This window comes from Phocoena sinus, chromosome 5 (genome assembly GCF_008692025.1).
Source record: "Phocoena sinus isolate mPhoSin1 chromosome 5, mPhoSin1.pri, whole genome shotgun sequence".
Lineage (NCBI taxonomy): Eukaryota > Metazoa > Chordata > Mammalia > Artiodactyla > Phocoenidae > Phocoena > Phocoena sinus.
The window spans coordinates 103,238,022-103,257,033 of record NC_045767.1 but is presented as its reverse complement, the minus strand read 5'-3'; the positions used below and the strand labels follow the sequence as shown (position 1 = coordinate 103,257,033).

Here is a 19,012-nt window from a genome sequence, read left to right as displayed (position 1 = left end):
CAAGTACACATCCCACACCTTGTCAGCTCCCTCCCATCATTCAGGTCTCAGCTCAAATAATAAATTCTCAAAGAGGTCTCCCCTGAATACAGTAGCTAATGTAGCGCTACTGTGCCCTCCTGCCAACCCATGCTCTATTCCATTATACTCTGTACGGATTCAGAATGTGCCTAGCTGCAAGTAACAAGTGCTTAATTAATAGAAGTTTCTACTTCTCTTATAGCAAGTCTAGAGGAGGGTGGCTACTGGTATAATTTTAGCTGTTCAGTGAGGCCATCAGGAATTCTGGCTCTGCCATATTTAGCACGCTGTCTTTATGTTTGTCATTTCATGGTACAAAAAGGTTGCTGCCATAACCAGACGGCTTTTCAACATGCAAGGCAGGTAGAAGATGAGAGGAGGAAGGTGTGGCTATGTCAGCCACATCTCTCCCCTTTTGTCAGGAAAGGAATCCTTCCCCAAACCTATCTAAAAACCAGAACTAGGTCACGTGGCCTCCTCCAGCTGCAGGTAAATCAGGATACAAATTGTTGTCACTGGCTGAGAACAAACATGATCTACTGCCTAAGGCTGGGCACAATGTAATCCCACACACAATCAAGGTTCTCTTAAAAACAAAAAAATGGGAATGAGCACTGGGGAAGAAAAGAACAGTGTTGGCCACACTTATCTTTTCATAGTACTTACCACTATCTGAAATTAACTTATGCTAAGTAAATAAATATGTTAATGTTTATATCTCCTCCACAGAATGCAAGCTCTATGCCCAGCTTTACATATATATACTCAGAGCCTATATTTTAAAATAATTGTCAACTTTCTCACAGTAGGCAGGTATTATAGATACTGGAATATAGTAAGGGTAGTCTAGGTTATGCTATAGTGGCAAATTAACCGCCAAATTTCAGTGGCTTGATAGCACAAAAACTTATTTCTTGATTATTCTTTATGTCCATTGCATATTGCGGGGGGGGGGGAAGGGGAGGGGTGTAAGAAGGAGGCAGGGAGTTTTCTCCACACTGAGAAACCTAAGCTGGAAAAAAGCCAAGTTGGAAGCTCCACTATCTCAAAATGTGGCTGCAGGGTTTACTATAGTAAAAAAAATAGAGGTGGAGGGTCTCATAAGAGCCACTTAAATGCTTCAGTCCAGGAATATATGTTACTCCCATAGATAGCCCACTGGACAGAATTAGTCACATGATTCTGTATAACTTAAGGAGGCGGAGACACATGGGAGAGCACATGAATGTTGGTAGTAAATATTTAAGCCTCATTCCCCATGGAATGGTAAGATTATCATACAATGCATCATCGCCATTTTAGAACTTAGACCCATTAAAGAAGTTTCTTGGAATGAACTCAAAGTTAGGGATACTCAGTAAAGCAATTATTTCATCTTATAAGGCAATACTTACCATTAAAAAAAATGTTTTTCCTTCAGGAGTAATAATAGGAAATATTTATGTAGCACTTATTATGTTCTGCTTCAAGCACTTGCCAAGTCTTATTACCTTTAATCTACCCAACTACCCAGTAAGGTAGATACTACAGTATTGTTAACTCCATTGTATAAGGGAATGGAAAAGTATTGGGAGCCAACTCTCCATGGGTCATTTCTGCATATTGTACAAGCAAAGGCACCAACTGCTTTTGTTCCATACAATCTTTAAAGATACTTGTATAGAGAACAGCTTTGAAAAATATAATGTCTCCTTCTAGAGCAAAGGGTGGCAGGTTTACTATCCAGTATAATCAAGATAATGTCTCCCTCTGGAACAAAGGGCAGTCATGCTTACTGCCCATTATAAAAGATTAGGATTCCCTAAGATCAGGATTTCTCTCCTTAATATAATCCACTGTGTTTGCAGGTAACATCTGACTCTCTCCACATCTCCCTTTTTTGGAAACTGGGGCTTAGGGAACCAGTATAAGAAAATGGTGATACTCTGGCCACAGCTATTATTATGAATAATAAACCCATTCCCAAGAGTCCATGAAACTGTGGCAGGTTAGCTTGTTACCTTGAAAGCAGGGTAAAATCTCAGAGCCTTAACAGTTCTTAACAAGAAGTTAAGTAATTTGCCTAAGGTCTGACAGCTAGTAGGCGGCATATCCAAGATTCAAGCCCAAGCTGTCTGGCTTAGAAACCATGCTTTTAAATTCTCTGCTATACTGCAGTAGTCCTCAAAGTGTAATTCCAGAACTACAAGCATCAATATCACCTGCAAATATGTTACAAGTGTAAATTCTTGGGCATTACCCCAGACCTACTGAATCAGAAACTTGGGGATTGGGGGAGGAAGAGACACATCTGTGTCTTAAAAGCCTTCCAGGAGATTCTGATGCTTACTATAAGTTTGAAAAACACTGCCATATGCATATATTCTGCATATATTCACTGTATCTGTAAGATAGAACAAAATGGTATGAGTATATCCTGATTTACATAGGGATGTGAACTGACCTTTCATAACTTGAATAATAGATTTGAAGCACTAAGGGAGATGGCTCCTAAGCCCTTGCATTTAATTTTTAGGAAGGTAGGGATCTTTATTTGGTGCAAATAAATACCACATGTCTGTTTAATACGTCTGCATATTCTCCTTTGGAGTCACAGATATATGTCCATAATGCTAAATGAAAATACCTGCTTTTTTATTCCCATAATGATTAGAAAGAATTACTTAGCCAAGGAGAAACACTATTTATATTTGAGAGTCAAGCTGTAATTCTTGAAAAACAGGAAACCACATATCAACACAGCCAACACAGTGTACCACAGTAGAAAGGGCAGCAGGCTTTGAGTCACAGAGTCAAGTCACTTAACTTCTTCAACTCAATTTCCTGATTTTAAAATGGAGAATGAACTCCAACTTCAGAGTTGCAATTAGGCCTAAATGATATGTCATGTGAAAGCCGTTGGTAAACAGCTTTTGTGCTACGTGGATGTAAACTCCACCTGCATGGGCTCTTTCTCTGTCTTGATCTGGTGTTATCAGTTTCTCCAAAGCTTAGAGTACTGTCTGGCACTAGAAGATCCTCGATACTTATGAGGTATTGGGAATGAACATGAGGTATTATATTAATGATGTAATTGATTCCTCTGGGCTCCACTTGTCACAATAATCTCAGTCTTTTAATAGGAAAAAGTCACTTGAACAAGAAATCCTTAGTCATGTTTTAAATGGGGCAGATAATTTAAGAAAATCAGCTGATTTTCGTCCCCTGGAGAACACTACTGAAGGAGTTCTGTCCTAAGGCATAAGACAGAAACTCCTATTAGCAACCCTCACGGCCTTAGGAGCCTCATGGTTTCACATCTACAACAATCTCTTGTGCTCTTGTAAACAGTCAGGAATAAAGGATGTGCACCTACAAAGAACTAAATATCCCACGTTTACTTCTTCACTGTGGTAGAATTTTAATAAATAGATTACAGGGTTTATGTAATCTCTTTTAATGAAATCTAATATTAAATCAGCAAATATTAAATAAGCTACTATTGTGTTTAAAAAGAGACTGCTACAAAACCATTGTCAAATATCATTTGAGAACAGAAATCATTGTTGAATTTATAATTTAATGAAAAAATATAATTTATTTACAAAACTTTATGTATGGTAAATGCAGTTCCTTAATTTGTACTCTCTCCAACATACCTTCTCGATCTCCTGAAAAAATTAGTTAACGGTCTAGTCTTAAAACAGGGGAACTTTGGGCTTTTAGCTTCAACAGACAAATCTAAGATAGCAAATGAATTCAAGTTGAAGGACAGCTTTCAGTGTAGAGCTGCAATAGTAAGGAGAATATCCCAGCTGTGTTGCTATACCTTAAGGGACATCTGCAGTATATTGTCCCCTGTGTATGTCTTATAATAATTCAGATATTTATATATAAATTAGTTCTACCTTTTAACAAGTAGCACAGTCTATCTCAAGATTTGGAATTTTAACAGTCAACTAACTTCATAAAGGATTATGCAAATTTGTTTGATGAAAGAGCACAAATTACAGAGTTGAACGTGAAACTCCTTTTGTTTGCTTCTTTAAAAATATGGGGCTTCCCTGGTGGTGCAGTGGTTAAGAATCCACCTGCCAATGCAGGGGACAAAGGTTCAATCCCTGGTCCGGGAAGATCCCACATGCTGCAGAGCAACTAAGCCCGTGCACCACTACTACTGAGCCTGCACTCTAGAGCCCACAAGCCACAACTACTGAGACTACTGAAATCTGTGCGCCTAGAGCCCGTGCTCTGCAACAAGAGAAGCCACCGCAATGAGAAGCCCGTGCACCCCAATAAACAGTAGCCCCTGTTCACCACAACTAGAGAAAGCCCGCATGCAGCAATGAAGACCCAATGCAGCCAAAAATAAATAAATATTTTTTTAAATATGGAAAACAAGTTTGCCTTTCCTAAGCTTTTTTTTTTACCCATCTTTTCAACTCCCAAGGCAATATAACTTCAACTAAACAATCACATGGCTACAGTGATTTATAGAGGTACCTAATAAAGATGCAACTCATATATTTACATATATATACCTTAATTGAACAATACTCTTCCAATGTAATCCAAAACCAAATTAAGCAAGTATCTTAGTCAATAAAAAAGTTACTTTTAGCTCCACCAAGTCCTTTCAAAATTCAGTGAAACCAAAAGGAAACAGAAGAGAAAGCCAGTTTTGACATAGTCTAACTACTTACCATCTCATAACCCCACAATGAAACAGTGACTTCTGGTAGCAAAAAATGCATGCATATTCTGCATCTTGTAGGAGCAAGCAATGTTGAAAATCACCTGGGCTTTACACTTGCCATAAATTCTCAACCTCTTGATGATTTTTGTATTCTAAATTAATACACTTGAGTCTTAACACATTTTGAGTCTTCAAGATCGTATCTTTATTAAATTGAAGAGTTAAGCAAATGCCAAAGACACTACAGAAATTCAATTGCTACAGTGAATGAATAAGACGTATTAACTCTGATATGTAACAGTTCATTTTCTTCCTGCAAGTGGGAAGCAAAGAGTCCACAGTAACACACCTTTAAGTTCCACATCCCTAGCCTCATCATCGCTGTCAGTTCTATTTAGAAAAAGAAAAGAAGTGGGGGTGGGGGGAGGAAGCCCCCAATATCTAAATTCATTTTTTTTCAAAGCCTTGTATCCCACTCTTCAATACCTCTTTGTCTTAAAGTGACCAAATCTGTCCCAAATCATTTCCTTGGTTCCCTTTCCTAAATTAGCTGAATTCAAATTAGTTTTTTATCTATTCTACTTTCTCTCCTAGTCTCCTTTCATTCTCGTGGGTCGTTATCCTTTAGTTCTCTCCATTCCTCTTCTACATATTTATCTTCAAATAAAATACTTTCAGACACTGGCAAGAGACACCACCTTTAAATGAAAGCAGGCAAACCATCCAGAATTTTCAACTCTCCTGTGATTTTATTTCCAGAATAACCACTCAAGGAACCCTCGCCACTAAAGATGAAAGGCAAGCTAAGGAAATACATTAGACAGAGGAAGTAAACATCGAAACACGGCATGCCTAGGTATTCTTAAGCCTCTAAGCAGAACTAGACTCCCGAGTCCAAAGGTCTTTCTTTTTCGTGACTTCTATGCCCTCGCGGAGTCTGACAACACGTTGGTCCGGGAGGGGTGTCCCACCACCTCCCGTTCCTTCTACCACCTCTGCATGACCTTGCTCTGAAATAATCTTGCACAAGCAAAATCCCCCAAATTCTCAGGCTGGTCCCTTGCCTGAGGTTTCTGTGCCTCAATTACTGAACTCTTCTCACCTTCCAACCGTTTCAGGGAACACTGGGTCTTCGCCTTAATGTACAGTTTCGCCTTTAAAGTTTTATATCTGTCTGGTTTCTTGATGGTATGTCATCCCTCATCCCCCATTCCCATCCCCGCCTCCAACAGGCACCAAGAGGGTTAAGATTACCCCATCCCACCCTTAAAAAAACAAAACTTCGTCTGTAAGGCCTTCCCCACCCCCACTTCAGCTCCCAACAGAGATGAGCTCCCGAAAGATTCGGACACACCTCCACCTCCAAAGCTAAGGGTCTTCCTGGGACAATTTGCACAACAATACGGGGTCTGTGTGTGTAAACTCCTATAAGACTAACCTAGGAGGAAAATATCAAGACCCTTGAAGGTCCCTCGCAGCTTCATTAACGATACTCTCAACACATTATAGGAAATTATAGGTTATTCCTATAACCCTCCAATTCCTCTCCTTCCTAATTCGCCGACCCCGGCGCTCACACAGTCGGAGGGCTAGCGTGCGCCAGTCGGAGGATCAAACACCAAGAAAAAATTACCGTCAAGGGAAATTAACCAGTTCCATGTTCTGCAGACGCCGTCTCCCTGTGTGCCAGGAGCAAGCTTCAGAAGGTGCCTCCAACTTTTCTCCTCCCTTTCTAGAGTGCGGACCATCGACGCACGCTTCCACCTCAATCACAATTTGATGAGATTGGAACCACCAATCTGTCTCTACTAGACGTAGGGGGGAGGGGTGACTATGACGGGAGGGATGGGAACTCGTAATAGAGGAGAGAAAAGCCCCGCTTTTACCCCCCCTGAGAAACTTCTGGGACTCTTCTATTACGCAACCTCGGAACCAGGTTCCAAAATCCGAACATCTATCGGCAAGACGCGGGGCTCACGGGCCAACGTTTGATTTTGGAGAGGAGGATGGGTCCCTTCTTGTGTTCCCCTCCCCAGTTTTTCTAGACGCTACCTGCCGGGATTTGTAAGGACGGTGCGAGCTCTGCGTCTCCTTCGCCCGTTCTACCCTAAGGTTCCCACTGGAAAAGCGGGAACACCAGCGACTTGAGCCAGCGTGCTGGGAAGCCGGCAGCGAGGCGGCAGAGCCTGGGCTTCCCAGAAGTCAGCGACCGCGGCGTCCTGGCCAGGATGACCCCCAGCCCGAGGGGCGCAGGGTTCCGCTTACCTTCCAGACCTTTAGTCCTCCGGTCTCGGGTCGTGCGCCCTCGCCGCCTCCGCCCGCCCCTGACCTGTTGCCGTGGGGAAGGCGCGCAGGTGTGGGGAGCACAGGGCGCTCAGCGTCGGCTAGCGCTGGACCCGGCTCCCAGCCGCGGAGGCGAGAACGCAGCTGTGCCAGCGACGCGCGCAGGCGGCGGCCGAGTGCGCAGAAGCTGCGCGGTCACCCGCTCGCTCGCTCGCTGGCTGGCAACCTCTGTGCGCCGGCGGCCCAGGAACGCCCAGGAAGCGAAGCCACGCCCCCCAGGAGGTCACGCCCCACCCCGCGCTCCCCGGCCCCGCCCGGCCCACGCCCTCTAGCCGGCGCCACCCAGATGGAGGGGAACTGCTCGGCCCTCCCCCCGGGACCAGTGGGAGGATCTAGGGCGAGCAGCCTCTTAGGATGGAATACTGCAGTGACCGCACCGGCAGCATGGGTGACCCTCCCCCCGGCTGGTGTGGGACACAAGTACCCTTTCGCTTTACAGCGGGATTAAGTTTAGGGTCAAGTTCTGACTAAAGTGTCAAGGAGTCTTTTTGCAGTCTCTTACACAATTGAAACATTCTGTATCCTTTAAAGGAGATAATAACTAACATCTGGAGAGCGTTTTACGGTTTATAAAGGGCTTTTCACACACAGGCCCGTCTCATCTTCGTAACAGCCTTATAAAACAGACACATTATTGCTGCCGTTTCCCAAATAATGAAACCGAAGAGCTGAAAATAAGTATTGTGCCCAATGTCACAAGCTCAAAAGTGGCACGAGAAACCAGGTCTCCCGAATCCAGCCTCCCGGTCCTTGCCCTTCAGCAGCCCAACCCCAGAAAATTCTTCTGGGTATTGGGGCTTTGTCAAATAGATCCAAAAGCTTATGTCTAGTTGCTACCCGATCCCTTCTTTGAACATACCAAGGAAAGCATCACGCTGAGTTCTTTGCATCATCTCACCTTCCTCCCTGAAAGAGATACAGGAAGATTGTATCAAATGGACCAGACAGGCTTCTTTCCAATATCTTAATGGTTTAAATGACTGAAATTATTTGGATGAAGAAAATCATCTTATTCATATGCAATATAATGTAAATTAATATAATGTATGAAAATATCCCCCTTCCGTGCCCTCTCTGTTCTCCCCTCCTTTGTTGTTGTTGTTGCTTTGTCCCTCGTGTCCCTCATTGTCAACATGAACAGTATTTGAAAACCTAAGTGATAGATACTTGCATTTCCATACTAAACTCTGGGCTGCTTGACTTAATTTCCCATGGACTGCCTTCCAAAATATAACTCTTCTCCCTACTCCCTATGCTCCCATGATGATATTGATTTGATTTACCTTAACAGCTAAAATAATTAAGTTACCCCTGATGAGATCTAGTGTGCCTCTAGATGAAAGCTTTGGAGGTCTTCCCTGGGCAGGGTGGGACGGCAGTCACTCCTGACAGATGCGAGTTTGTGCACTTCTTAAATGTTTCTAACAGAGATTGATATCTATTTTAATCATAACAAATATTTTAACCTTTTTGTTATGGAATTAATATATTTCATTGTAAAATATATATAAGCCTGGTCATAATTTATAATCTGAAGGTTTTTACCAATCTAAAACTTTTTCCTTTGTTGTGTTCCTAATCCCATAACACCTCCTAATACCTTCAAACTGTAGTCAATTTAGTAAATGATGTTGACAGTGCAAGTTTGATAATATTATTTTACTGCTTTTGGAGCTGAGGGATGTAATTTTGCAAAATTTTTTTGTTGAAGATGATGTAGCTTTGGTTCAGGGAATAGTTCATTTCATTTATAGGAATATTTTTAAGGCAATGTGCTAGGTGATGGGCCATATCAGTGACAAAGACAGTGCACCTGTTTTCATGAGAGTCCAGTGCCTTGCAGATACAAGCAAGTAAATAAACAATTCCAATGCATGCTTCTATTGATTAATTTCTGGAAATGGAAATAGGTTATTTTAAAACACTTAAATAAAAACTAATTTTCTCATAATAAATAAAGAAAAAGTGGTTAGTCATTCTAGTGAGTTTTTTTTTAAAGTTGCTTTTCTGCCTTTTCTCCAGGTCACATTGTATAACCAGTTAATAAGCAGGCTATTTTAAATAGTGATTATACCATATCCAAATTTTTAAAAAATTTATGACATAAAAGAAAGTAATTATGCAAGAGAGATACAGATACTTCACTTTATTAGCTACACTTTCCTCTATCTTCTTCATTATAGGAATTCTTTAGTTACATTTTTTAGCTCACTCAATGAAATTCTAGCACTTTCTTCATCTTGACAACCTAGTCACTTTTATTTCTGACTATGTTTCTGCTAAGGTGAAGCATTTCTCTGACATCAGTGATCTTTTTTACAACAGAACTGAAAATTTTTTTTCCCTTTTTAATACAGTTATAGTACTTTATCAGCTACCTCTTCATGTAAGGACTCCTGAGATGTTACCTGACAATTTTCAGTCATGATTCTACTTAAATTTTGAAGACAAACAAGTGAACCCCCAGGGACTCACAGAAGCTCATAGGTGGTATTCTCAGAGCTCCTGAACTGTACAAGGGGGCAGGAACACATGTTAAGGTTGATACTGGGGGGAAGTGTGTCTGCATCCCAACCCCGAGGCTGCTTGCTTGGGCAGACTGGAGTATTCTTAAACTCTGCAGTCAGCAAGACCTGAGTATTTTAAACCAGCAGTTTAAATTATGTCACTCCAAAATTACTGCATGTATATATCAAAGGGAATGAATTTCTTCAAAGTGTAAAAAAATCCTAACCGAACTGGCAAATAAATCCTAACCAAGTCCTAACCTGAGCATACACCTGTTGTTTATAACAACAACAACAACCAACCAACCAACCAGCCCAGAGCTGGGGAGAAGGTGGCATAGATGAGGAGTGGTGACAGTGAGGAGGAAGGAGGAAGGGTTGGCCTAAGCCAGGTAAAGGGCAATAGAGATACAGCCAGTTTCCCAAAAAGAACACAAAGGAGGAGGGGGAGTAGGACCTCCGGGCAAAGATTTTGAGGGGCAGTGATGAGAAATATAGGAAAGGTCAATGGCAAACTGATGGTGAAAGGCCCTACATGCCAACCTAGGGAGTCTTCTTTTCATCCTAAGCACAGTGGGTAGGAGATTGATTTGATCAGGTTGCATTCTAGAAGGACTACTGTGGTTGCCATAAGAAAATGAAAATGAATAGGACACTAAGGCTGTAGTCATAATCCCCGAGGCCATGGAAGAAAGTGTACTGAGAGCTGGGCATAGATTGTAGGCAGATATAGAAATTCCCAGCTTTACATCTCTACCTGGGAGGCAGGTATGCAGATGTAAACCTGCTGTCTTTTGCTTCAAGAAGAACTAAGTGTACAATTATTGTAATTAAAATAACTATTTTATCTTGAACACGTTGTATAAAACATGGTTCCTAGTGACCAGACCTCACTTTTTTTCTTCTTACCTCATTTATTCTAACAAGTACATATGAGTTTTATATTTGTGTGTGTGTGTTTTTAATAAATTTATTTATTTATTTATTTTTGGCTGCCTTGGGTCTACACTTCTGCTCGCAGGCTTTCTTTAGCTGTAGTGAGTGGTGGCTACTCTTCGTTGTGGTGCGCCGGCTTCTCATTGCGGTGGCTTCTCGTTGCAGAGCACGGCCTCTAGGTGTGCAGGCTTCAGTAGTTGTGGCTCGCGGGCTCTAGAGCGCAGGCTCAGTAGTTGTGGTGGACGGGCTTAGTTGCTCCATTGCACATGGGATCTTCCCGGACCAGGGCTCAAACCCGTGTCCCCTGCATTGGCAGGTGGATTCTTAACCACTGCGCTGGGCCACCAGGGAAGCCCCAGTGTGTGAGTTTTTACCTATTGCTACCACACAATACTTCCCAATCCCGGGGTGTTATGAATATTTTTGAGTCACGTGATAGTATTGTTAAATTAATTTAGTATTTAAAATTGTAATTTGGAAAATGCCAATGAATCTGGAGAAAAATAATATGAGCACAGATCCATATTTTTCTCTGAAGAAATAAATGTAGGGATTTAACTAAATTTCTACAATTTACCAGACATTTCACACACATAGCTTTTTTAATCCCCTTGAAAACATGTGTATAGTTCTAGTTCATGTCTAAAGAAGAAATAAACTCAGAGAGGTTATTCATCTCTATCATGATTATACAGTAAATAAATAGCAGACACAGTATTTGAACTCAGCTTTTCTATGGCTTAAGGTCATATTTTTACCACTATCAGAATTAGATTAGAATTAGATTAGTATAAATATCCCAACTAATGTCTGTTACAGTTAAATTTACATCAGCAAGCCTGAGGGAGTTCGCAATGGGTTTTCAATCTGGCGGTTAAATAGGAAGTGGATAAGTAAGCTGAGAGATTATGGGAAAAACAAATATTTGGAAAATGAAAAAGGGAAAGAAATAACAGAGCCAGAATACAAGAGCCAAGTTATGGTGCCCCAGTGGGGCACCACTGAGTGGTGAGCTCCCAGTGGGAGCGAGATGGGGGGGTGGGTAAAAGCACCCTAAAGACTATGGCACAACTTTAAGAACGCAATACTCAATACTATGGTTCACCTCAATCTATATCTCTCTTCTAAGTTCCAAACTATCACCTTTATTTGTTTGCAGGAAATTTCCACAGGGTTGTCCCATCGGCAAAACATACTCAGCACATCTAGTATGAAGCTCATGGTTTTTCACTCTGTCCACCCATTCTTTTACAACCTACCCAACCCAATTCCTCCTGTTTGGTCTCCAACTTTTGTTGCTGGTACCGTTATAGACCCAGGATTCAGGTTCAAATGTCCATTACCAAGGGAACACTCCTGCACTATTGGTGGGAATGTAAATTGGTGCGGCCACTATGGAGAACAGTATAGAGGTTCCTTAAATAACTAAAGATAGAGTTGCCATATGATCCAGCAATTCCACTCCTGGGCACATATCTGGAAAAGATGAAAGCTCTAACTCAAAAAGATACATGCACCCCAGTGTTCATAGCAGCACTCACAATAGTCAGGACATGGAAACAACCTAAATGTCCATTGACAGAGGAATGGATAAAGAGGATGTGGTACACACACACACACACACACACACACACACACACACATGCACACACAAGCACACACACTGGAATATTACTCAGCCATTAAAAAGAATGAAATAATGCCACTTGCAGCAACATGGATGGACCTGGAGATTATCATACTAAGTGAAGTCAGACAGAGAAAGACAAATATCATATGATATCACTTATATGTAGAATCTGAAAAACTGATACAAATGAACTTATTTACAAAACAGAAAGACTCACAGACATAGAAAATAAACTTATGGTTACCAAAGGGGAAAGGGGAGGAGGGAGGAATAAATTAGGAGTTTGGGATTAACAGATACACGCGACTATATATAAAATAGATAAACAACAAGGGATAGCACAGGGAACCATATTCAATATCTTGTAATAACCTATACTGGAAAAGAAACTGAAAAAGAACATATAGGGCTTCCCTGGTGGCGCAGTGGTTGAGAGTCCGCCTGCCGATGCAGGGGACACGGGTTCGTGCCCCGGTCTGGGAGGATCCCACGTGCCGCGGAGCGGCTGGGCCCGTGAGCCATGGCCGCTGAGCCTGCGCGTCCGGAGCCTGTCCTCCGCAACGGGAGAGACCACAACGGTGAGAGGCCCGCGTAACGAATAAAAAAAAAAAAAAAAAAAAAAAAAAGAACATATACTTATATAACTGAATCACTTTGCCGTATACCTGAAACGAATACAACATTGTAATGCAACTATACTTGAATTAAAAAAATAAAAATAAATGGGCTTCCCTGGTGGCACAGTGGTTGAGAGTCTGCCTGCTAATTCAAGGAACACGGGTTCGAGCCCTGGTCTGGGAAGATCCCACATGCCGCGGAGTGACTAGGCCCATGAGCCACAACTACTGAGCCTGTGCGTCTGGAGCCTGTGCTCCGCAACGAGAGAGGCCACGACAGTGAGAGGCCCGTGCACTGTGAGGAAGAGTGGCCCCCGCTTGCCACAACTAGAGAAAGCCCTTGCACAGAAACGAAGACCGAGCACAGCCAAAAATAAAAATAAATAAATTAAAAGAAGAAAAAAGAATAAAAATAAATAACCAAATACAAACTATAGAAAACTGACATTATTACAGTGATGAAATTAAAGTTTATTAATTACAAAAAAAAAGTCCATTACCTACCAAGTCATACTTAACTTTCCTTTTATATATCTCCCTACCCTACAAGTTCCCTTCTTATTTTTGTTTTTTTTCTCCATTTCACTGAATAGCTACTAAGTGTCAGGTACTAATTCTGATCAATTACAGGGATATAAAGACAAATATGAGACTCTCCTTGTCCTTGGAAGGTTCACATCTCGAAGGAGAGTGTCGAAGGCAGAATTCTAAGATGGCCCTGAAGATTCCCACTCCTGGTGTGTATTTGCCGTTTAATTTCTTCTCTTTGAGTGTGGGTGAGTCTGATCTAACCAGGTGAGCTCTTTTTTAAAAAGAAGATGTAGGGGTCAAAGAAGGAGGAAGTCAGAGAGATTCAAAGCTACAGCAGATGCTCACCTTTGGCCTTGAAGGAACAAATTACTATCTTGTGTAGAGGGCCATATAACAAGAAACTGAGAGAGGCCTCTGGGAACTGGGAGTGGTTTTGGGCCTCCAGTTGGCAAAAAAATAGGAACCTCAGTCAGACACTGCAAGGAAATGAATTCTGCCAAGGAACTTGGAAACAGATCTTTCCCTAGTTAAGACTCCAAATGAAGATACACCTGGACAGCACCTTGACTTCAGCCTGGTAAGATCCCGAGCAGTGACGCCGGTAAAACATGCTGGCCTTCTGACTTACAGAAGCTGTGAGGTAATAAATGGGTGTTGTTTTAGACTGCTCAGTTTGTGGTAATTCGTTATGCAGCAATAGAAAACTAATACAGAGAGATCAAAGAATAAATAGATCATTGTCACACAGCCTGCTTAGTGCTATGGTACAGGCATGCACAAGTATGCTCTCAGAGCCTAGACAGAGGCATCTAACAAACACTAATGAACTCAGGGAAGGCATCCTGCCAGAGTTAGAACCTAGGATGAATCACAAAGGGAAAGACGGAGTTGGGGGATGTATGACTGGGGAGGGCAGAGTGCTGTGTGTGCAGAGGGAGTTAATATGCACAAGTCCCAGAGTATAGAGCAAGGATAGAGATGTAAGATAGGGTAATAAAAGAATAACACTTACTATTTACTAATTGTATACTATGTAGTAGTTCAGTGTGTAACCTCATCTGAGGTGTTCACAGTAACCCTGTGTGTGCTGGTGAGTCGCCCATTTGCCTCAAATCCAGTCCCTGCTCTTCCTCTACTGTGCTGTGAATCACAAGGGGTTGATTCTTGAAACTACCTTTTCGAGACTTCTTGCTGGGCAACACGATTTTGCCTGGGTTGAGCCAATGGATGGCACGGGGAGGAGACTGGAGGCAGGAAGAGAGGAGACTCCAGGGTGCTTCTCTTCTCTCTCTGCTCTGGGCAATGGCTCTGGCCCAGCGGCTGCACCTCCTCCCTAGGCTAGCTCCCACAGACCCTGAGTGGCTCTGCCTCCTGGGCTCCAGGAATACTATGTCTTCCCCTTAGTCCCAGCCTTGGGTGTGGCTGTTAGTTGCTTCCTGCAGTTGCTTAATCCCTGGGTAGTCTCACCTTCCCCTGTTTGCTCTAACAGCTCTTCAGCCTGTACCTTTTAACGAGTTCCCTTATTAAATTCTCTCTATTGAAATTACCACCTGGCAGGAGGGTTATTTTCCTAAATGCATGTTACTGAATCACCATAGGGCAAGTCTGTGACTCTGAAGTATATCACTTTCTAACAAGCTGCCTTGTGTCTCTGAATTTACCATCATCACCATATTGAGTCAGCTCCTTTTCATTTCACTGTTACAGTAGCCTCTGAACCGTTCTCCATCTCTCCTCCCTCCTTTCTCTCTAATGTGTTCTCCACAGTGCTGCCACATGAGTCCTCTTTAAGCATATCTCTGGTCATGTGACATATCTGGCAATTGCAAAGAGAAGTAAGCACCAACTCCCCATTCTAGACTCAAGACTCCCTAGAATAGTTTTTAAATCAGTCTTTTCGGCCTCACTTTTGTTAAATATTTTGCTCTACTGAAAATCTACCCCAGATTTTCACTTCTTTATCTTTCCTTATACTGTTTCTGTTCCCTTTAGCTAGAATGCTCTATTTCTACCTTTTGAAATAATCTCTCTCTGTTCTATCTTTTGAAATATCTGCCCTTCAAGGGTTATTCATCTATTCATTCATTCAACAAACCTGGGCAAGTTACATTCTAGGTCTTCAGGATAAAAAGAAGAACAAAATTATTCCTACCCTCTAGAATAAGTGCTGGCAAATGTTTTCTGCAAGGGGCCAGATGGTAATATATTTTTAAAAATTAATTAATTAATTAAATTATATTTGGCTGCATTGGGTCTTTGTTGCTGCACGTGGGCTTTCTCTAGTTGTGGAGAGCAGGGACTACTCTTCGTGGCGGTGCACAGGCTTTTCATTGCGGTGGCTTCTCTTGTTGTGCAGCCCGGGCTCTAGGCACGCGGGCTTCAGTAGTTGTGGCATGCGGGCTCAGTAGTTGTGGCTCGCGGGCTCTAGAGCACAGACTCAGTAGTTGCGGTGCACAGGCTTAGTTGCTCTGTGGCGTGTGGGATCTTCCCGGACCACAGCTCAAACCTGTGTCCCCTGCACTGGCAGGTGGATTCTTAACCACTTAGCCACCAGGGAAGCCCCCAGATGATAAATATTTTAAGCTTTGTGGGTCACATGATCTCCTTTGCAACTACTGAACTCTGCCTCTGCCATTGTAGCACAAAGGATAGTACATAAATGAGTATGGCTATACCAGTAAAACTTTATTTACAAAAACAGGTGGCAAGCTGGATTTGGTCTATGGGTTGTAGTTTGCTGACCTCTCCTCTAGAAACTCGCATCAAAGCAAATGGGAAAGCTAGCAGGAAATGATAATGAATAAAAAGTAGAGAAGGGATGTGGAGAAAAGAAGTACAAGTGCCAGCATCTATGTAAGAGGAGTTTCAAATGACAAAATTAAAAAGAATATGGAAGAGGGTGATATATTTGAAGAAAAAATAAAAATTCTCATAACTAATGAAAGATGAATGCTTTCAGATCATAAAATGCCAAAGAGAAGAGATAAGGAAAAACCAGACCAAGACATAAAGAGAAAGCTTTGAAACTTTCTAGAAAGAGAGGGCATATGATCTACAAAGGAACAAGAATCATATTGATATTAGACCTCTCAACAGCACCCTGGCTGCAGGAAGACAAAGGAGTAATATATACTAAATACTGAAAAAAACTTGAGCCTAGAATGTTGTATTCAGCCAAAGTGTCATTCAGAAATAAAAGCATAGGAAAAGTGATACTCAGCCCCAGGCATACAAGTTCTCAGAAAATATACCACACAAAGACCCACATTGAAAATATATTTGAGGAAGTACAGAAATAATAATAAGAAAAAAATCCTTTCTGAACTCCCTGGGTGGGGGTGGGGGGGTGGGGTGGATCTTGATGTGTTTTACAAGGTATCAGAAGTTAAGAATACTATATACTTAAGTAAACTTTTTATAAACTTAAAAAAGAAAAAGCAACTAGGGCCAAAGGAAAGAGAAAGAGAAAATATATCCACTACAACACAAAACTAAAATTCTGGATATTATTGATATGATGGACACTTTGGGAGAAAGTGAAAGGGACAGGAGACCATGCTAATATATATTTCTTTTGTTACGGTAATTATTTGGTTGTGACACATTTAAGAAATAAATAAGGAGAAAATAACTAAGGTTATGGTTGTATCGGTCAGGACACAGAAACCACATCAGTAATTTATCAGGGAACATTTAATGTAATAGTTATGATCTAACAGAGAAGGTGGTTCAACTTTTAACAAAGTTAATAAAACTATTGAGAGAGGTAGCAGACAACTATAGAATAGCAAATGTAAGCAGCACTACTACCACTAAAGTTAAGGAAGAATACCCAAGGGAGGAAAAAACTTGGAAGAGGCCCCATCCCCAAGGCTGAGATTCAGACCTCCTTGGAGAGGGCAAGGAGCTCACTAGATGACAGAATTTCACTGGAGAGCTGCAGCTCCCAGCTGGGGTGCAGCCTGCAGGCCAGAGGTGGCCAGCTGGAAGGCGTCCACTAGGGTGGCGATGAAATTTGCTGGGGAGTGAGTGCCACGGGGTCGCCACAGGAGACGTCACAGAAACCGGAAGATCCAGGAAGGGAAGCCACCTTCTCTGCTCTGCCTTGCAGTGTCCCTCCAGTGCCCTCTGCTGAGAAGGCCTAACATTGTACCAGCTGGCAAATGAGAATGTTCACAGGGTCCAGTTCTAGGTGGCACTGGAGCCGACAAACAAGACATTGATACCTGGCACAGTCCTCCACCATTTTTTTCCCGCTCAGTGCTATATTGTCAATATTCATCTATGTTCTATGTGTATAGTATGCCTTGAGCACGCTTCCTGGTTATCTTTTTCTTCCATTGTTTTTGGACTGTTTTACAGTTCTGTAAGCTGTAGAAAATGAATAATAATGCAAACAATTTTAGCCTGTAGAAATGGAAATGAATTGTGTCCAGTGAAATACAACTGATTATTTTCCTATGGTTAGACCATTTTGTATCTTTTTGTAAATTCATTCTAGCATTCCTAGTGGCCTATATATGTGTGATTGAGTTCTCCTTTGATCTAGTTGTAACATTTTACTGGTTTCCTCATTAATTAATGAGGGAAGTAAAACCTCTGACACATATTTATTTTGTATTTGTATGTGAGTTATGATCTTAACTTTCAAAAAAATTATATCTTAAATAAGCCAGTCCTAGAGTAGTCAAGTTCATCAAGATAGAAAGTAGAATAGTGTTTGCCACACCTGGGGGAAGGAGGGCATGGGGAGTTATTATTTAACTGGTACCAAGTATCAGTTGGAGAAGATGAAAAAGTTCTGCAGATGGATAGTGGTGATGGTTGCACAAAAAATGTGCATGCTTAATGCCACTGAACTGTATGTTTTTAAATGGTTAAAATGGTAAATTTTGTGTTATGTATATTTTACCACAATTTTTAAAATTAAAAATTATACTTTAACATCGGCTATATTAATTGCTTCTCAAATTCACTCACAGTTCTGCTAAATATTCTATTACCTAAAGACTAAATTGTAAAGTTAGCCACCAACAACTTGTATGTGAAATAATGGGAAAAAGAAGAAAATATTTAATATTTACAAATAAACACATACATACAAGCAAAGAGAAAGCTACTATAGTCCTTGTTTTTGTAATGGGTCATGAACTATAGTTGATATTTATGACCCCCTTCTTTCATTACCTATTTCATATTTCCTTTGCTCTCAGCTAGAAGCTTAGCTGGTCAGTTTCCTAGTAGAGTGACCTAACCTTCATTCTTGAAGCATATCAGTCTTTGAAATCCCTGCCTCTTTTTGGTTACATTTCCTTAATTAATGCTTCCTATTGGGCATGGAAGTATTAAGAGATACCCCAGGAAATGCCCTGGGTTCCAGATATAGTCCTGTTTGTACTCAGTGGTTAGCAGTAATCTAAGTTTCCCCTTGGTAGTTGGGATCAATAACTGCAGCAGTACAGAGACCCCTTTTACTGCCTGTTACTTTGTGACATAATAAGTTCAAGATGGCCAGCTGGCAGCCTCATCTTCCAATTCAGTGCATGCACTGTTGTGTTCCCTGGTGGAAGCATTTCCCCTTTGGGAACAAAGACCTTTAAAGCAGCAAATCTCAGAGTTGCCAGGATGGGAAGCAAAAATTTGTGAGTGGGTTATTTGATACAATAGTGAGAGAAGCCACTCCTACTTACACCCCTTGATTCCTGAACCCATGTGTTCTGGAATATGGAGGTGATACTACTACATATTGATC

General features: G+C 41.6%; 1 protein-coding gene across 4 annotated transcripts in view; it reads right to left on the bottom strand.

Annotated features, from left to right (window-relative positions):
- Nucleotides 1–7,190, bottom strand: part of AFF1 (AF4/FMR2 family member 1) — a 206,485-nt gene extending 199,295 nt beyond the window's left edge. For all 4 annotated transcript variants that reach the window (XM_032631940.1, XM_032631944.1, XM_032631942.1 and 1 more), the window contains exon 1: nucleotides 6,962–7,190. The gene's annotated coding sequence lies outside the window, so the exon portion shown is untranslated. The remainder of the gene's footprint in view (nucleotides 1–6,961) is intronic.
- Nucleotides 7,191–19,012: the final 11,822 nt, after the last annotated feature.